Source organism: Microcebus murinus, chromosome 24, assembly GCF_040939455.1.
Source record: "Microcebus murinus isolate Inina chromosome 24, M.murinus_Inina_mat1.0, whole genome shotgun sequence".
NCBI lineage: Eukaryota > Metazoa > Chordata > Mammalia > Primates > Cheirogaleidae > Microcebus > Microcebus murinus.
In genome coordinates this window covers 11,730,732-11,735,830 of record NC_134127.1, presented here as the reverse complement: position 1 = coordinate 11,735,830, position 5,099 = coordinate 11,730,732, and positions in this window count along the sequence as shown.

The following is a 5,099-nucleotide window of genomic DNA, read 5'->3' as shown; positions in this document are numbered from 1 at the left end:
ACACCCCCTAGAGTGGAACGGATTAGTGACATTGGTCATAACAAACCCAGTCATGCCTGCTGATGGCTGGCGAGGTCTACACCAGCAAGAGATCAGTGCTGAAGTCATTAAAAAGTCTCCGTGCTCTGCCTAATCCTCTTGGACAAACAGACCGTTCTCTCCAGGCCTGGAAGAGAGGCTCATGCTGATTCTGGAAACATCGGCCAGCTTTGGAAATGGGACCTGGTGTCCGCCATGACGGGGAGGAAGTGTGTGAGTCATTTTGTGAGGTGTGGAGAACCAATCTGCTCAGGGCGTAAGTCTTCCATTCAACCCCAGCCAAGCACCCAGTGATGTAGGAAGAAAAAAAAATAATCTCCATAAGAGCCAAGAAAGAACAATAGCTGGAACCCTAACCCACAACTCTGACTCACGCAGGCTGACCAGGGCCCTGAGGGCACACGGAGGAGAATTGGTTCTAGTTCCTGACCTGTTGGTTTTGAGATTGAAACTGGCCTTTTAAAGAAAATAGACCAGAAGCTAGAGACACCCAGAGACTGTCCCTGTATCCAGATCTTTCCAGAGGGATTCTTGTCTCCTCTAGATGAGCCTCGACCAGCTGGGTTGTCAAATTTCAGAGAATGGGTTGAAAGTCAGTCTGGACTTGGAGACAAGAAATTCAATAGATAGAATACATTAAGATCTTCCTCCGAGTAATTTCTTTCCTAACCAGCTGTGAAAAGAAGAGGCAGAGGTCAGCTTTTAATTGGGTTGGGATCTCAAAGGCTCTGAGATGAGTTGATTTCTTTTCTAAGAGTGGGCTCACTTGTAACTAAAGGGGCTTTATTATCCAAATTATATAAGGTCTGTGTTTTGGATTTGCCACCAGAGAAGGTATAAAACAGTGCCACCTGTCAGAAATACAATGCCTCCTAGGGAGTTTTACATTTTTGAGTAGCCACATTTAAAAAAGTAAAATAAAAACAGAAGAAATGAATTTTAATAATATATTTCATTTAGCCAGAATATCATTATGCTAATGTGTAATTAATATAAGAGCCTACTAAGGAGATGTTTTATATTATTTTTTTCCATGTTAAATCTTCAAAATTCAGCACATCTTAATTCAGAGTAGCCCCTTTTTGAAGGGACTTAATCGCTATGTAGGGCTAGTGGCTACTGTATTAGACAATGGCATATTGAACACAAAGGATCCAATGAGCACATAGATTCCTGCCCTCTGGGAGCATATAAACTTGCACCCTTCTCCTGTATTCAACGAAGTGGAGAGCCCTACCTCTCCCCACCGGAGAAGGCTGGAAGCCTCTCTAGGGTTTGCTGCTAATGACTGGCACAAGGTGGGTTTTACACAGCTCCTTCCTCTTCTCGGGTCTGGTTAATTAACAACTCTCCATCCAACCAAACCAATCAACGAATCCCTGGCAGCTTGACAAAACAGGAATCACAACACCGGTTGGGCCAACCCAAATTCACATACCTCCTCTTACAGGATTTGAAAGGTCTCCATTGCACAAAGCTTTAGGGGGACTGCAAGGAGGAAGGGAAGGGAAGGGAAGGGAAGGGAAGGGAAGGGAAGGGAAGGGAAGGGAAGGGAAGGGAAGGGAAGGGAAGGGAAGGGGAGGGGAGGGGAGGGGAGGGGAGGGGAGGGGAGGGGAGGGGAGGGGAGGGAAGGGAAGGGAAGGGGAGGGGAGGGGAGGGAAGGGAAGGGAAGGGAAGAAGGGAAGGGAAGGGAAGAAGGGAAGGGAAGGGAAGGGAAGGGAAGGGAAGGGAAGGGAAGGGAAGGGAAGGGAAGGGAAGGGAAGGGAAGGGAAGGGAGGGAAGGGAAGGGAAGGGAAGGGAAGGGAAGGGAACTTCTGTAGTGGTTTAACATAAGAGCACACATGAACACTTTCCCACAACCAGGGCCAGTGCCAGGACTGGTTCAGACCCATTACTCTCGCCACTCCTGGAGGGAGGTTTGGTGACACCACCAAGGTTTAGGGGTGTAGCTTTTAGAAGGGCCTCAGCCCATTAAATGCAGCCAGACTCCCTTGAGCCCTGAGCCGGGCTGCAGCTGGCACACCTAAGCTGTCGCTAGCTCTAATGCCAGGGTCTATGCCGTCAGCCAGTGCCGGCTGCCCCTTCATCCTCCAGACCCGTTGGGCCCAGGCTCTAATCTCTAGCTCAACACCACAGCTTTATTTATTTATTTATTTATTTTGAGACAGAGTCTCACTCTGTTGCCTGCGCTAGAGTGCCATGGTGTCAGCCTAGCTCACAGCAACCTCAAATTCCTGGGCTCAAGCGATCCTCCTGCCTCAGCCTCCCGAGTAGCTGGGACTACAGGCATGCACCACCATGCCCGGCTAATTTTTTTCCTATATATTTTTAGTTGTCCAATTAATATCTTTCTATTTTTTTTAGTAGAGATAGGGTCTCGCTCTTGCTCAGGCTGGTTTCGAACTCCTGACCTTGAGTGATCCACCCACCTCGGCCTCCCAGAGTGCTAGGATTACAGATATGAGCCACTGTGCCCGGCCCACCACAGCTTTTTGTATCCACTTCTAGATTCCTTCATGTGCTCTTCTCTGATCACTGACCTCAGCTTCTTTCTTATCTCTGCATGCCTTCCAGACTCTCAATGCGGGTAGGATCTGTGTCTGCCGCAAAGACCCTGGGGGCCCTCCCTAGCCAGGCTTGTCTGGGCCTTCCCTGCCCTCCCCTCCCCTCTTCTTAGCAATAAGGAGACATTTGGGTGCAGTGAGGTCTGTGGCTAATCCTACCCCCCAGGTCCCAGGAACCCCCATTGGAAGAGTCAAGTGTGGCTCTCATAGTCCTGGCCTCGGCCCAGGCCTCTCTTCCTGAGTCATCCAACTCTTCTTCCAGCTCTCACATCCTTTTTGCAACTTTCTCCAAGCTGGTTGCTTCCTTCCACACCCCTAATGTGCCAATGTCAGGGTGCTCAACTTCTATATTTGCAAATTCTCGAAATTCAGTTCCTAAAAACTAGTGATGTCAAACTTTCATTATTCCTTTCTTTCAAGACATATTGCTATTGCACAAATCTATGCAACAGGAGAGATTTTCTTTCTGTGAGAGCTGGATACTGTATCAGATTGCTGAGTGATGACTTTCTTTGCAACCCATGCCCTGATGCTAACACATGAATGAGGATAAATGCTCCCCTAGAATAGCTTCAACTGTTACTCAAATGCCCTTTTCCTGGTCATTGCCCTGTTCTCTCATATCAAAAGCTCCACTGCTTTTGGATGCAAAGGGTCTAGCTGCACTGAGATCTGTAGCATAAGGATTGCTACATACCCACTCCTTTGGGCAGTAGTCGTATGCTCAACCTTCTACTGTGATTTGGAGCAAGTACTTTCTGCATATGTGGCTCAGGTTGCTCACCTGTTAGTAAGATAAAATGGAGGGGGGCATGAAAGTGTCACTTGACAGATCTTGTCAGCAGGCCTTTGAGTGCAAGCAGAGACTAAGCCTAAGGCAGAAAGCAAGTACAGATGCCAAACTGGACTTCCGCCCAACCAAGTCAGGTGCTAGCAGGCATTAGAAGAGCTCTTCTGATCATAAACACCATATACTGTCTTTACCACGACCTGGTGTGCATTTTGTTGCGGGGTCCCGTTTTGGAGGTGAGGGACTGACAAAGAGTAACATGAACACAGGGATGAATGGGACCGTCCAGACCTACTTGTGCTTTTAGGGTGAGTGTTCTATCAGGATTTCCTGAGCGTAAATATTAATATGGGAGGAGGGCGAAAAGTTCTGCTGTTGCCTGCATTCCACAAAACCCCACTGGTCTGGGCTCCGGTTTTTGCTCATCACCCACCTAAGAAACTTTTTCAGAGAACAGAAACCCTGCGACTTCTTCCGTTGTTCTGCGCGAGAGCACTGGCGCCGCAGTGCCGCCGCTCCCCGCTAGGGGGAGACGGTGACGCGGCGCCGGGAACCCGCCGGGAGGCGCCGAGATCCAGAGACCCCGCGGGGCCAAGTCCGGTTTCGCGCGTGTGCGTCGTTATCTTCTACCTAGAAACGCGCCTCTCGCATCTGTGTTTTGGCTTGGGTAGGATTTTGTGGTTGGATTTGATTTTGGTGCCCCCAGAGTGGATGTTGACAGCTCCCGTTTTGCAAAGACTTGAACACGTCCTCGGCAGCACGGGGCGTTTGCTTTTTCTCTTTCTACTCTCAAATCGTGCACGAAACGTCCCCTTCTTCCCTAAGGCACGGAGCCCCGCACGGAGTCTGGTGCGCCGCGGGCTCCTCCAACTCGCCACTGTCGGCAGGTGCCACGTCTGCCTTTATCTCGAGTTCGGAAGAAACGGGTTCATCCTTGCTTTTTGAATAATTTGTTTTTCCTGGCTGAAAAAGACAGTCAGTAAAACATCTTTGCTTCCAGGGCAGCAGAAATGCTCTGTTTCGGGGGTGGCAGGTGCAGAGCGGTGGCGGGACGAGTGTCACTCTGGAGTCAGGGGCTGTGTTTGCAGCCCTGCGGTGGGTGCCCTTTCCTTAGGTTCCCGGGCTAACATGGCCCATCAGGCTTCCATCTCCATCAATTAAATAGATAAAAAAAAATTAACCCATTTCCTGTGTTTTTTTGATGAGAATGGGTGAAGACACACTGCTCAAAGGACATAGCACAGTGGCCGGCACATGCTAGGCGTTCAATGCACTCCTCTTCCCCTTTGGTCCGGAATCTTCTTTGTCCTCTGATTGCTATGAAAGACAATCTCTCTCGAATTTTTTTCCCCCACATATTATTTAACACCCTGTTTTTCTGATCAGTGTGAGATAAGAAAACCTCAGTACAGAGAAGGGGAGTGGATGAATTGAAAAGAGAAAGCCATCTTTTAGGAACAGAGAATACAATGTCATCATAATCGAAAAGGATTAAAAATGCTTCCCAAACTAGGTGGCCAACAGTTCACTGCTCCTCCCAAGCCCCAAATGCGTTTCCACCTGTCCACAACTCATTGCTGGACCCCACAGGTTGGTTCCTTCATCTACTTTTGATTTAGGATTTTTTTGATACATAATGTTTGTACATAGGTATGGGACACGTGTGATATTTTGTTACATGCATAAAATGTGTAATGACCAAGTCA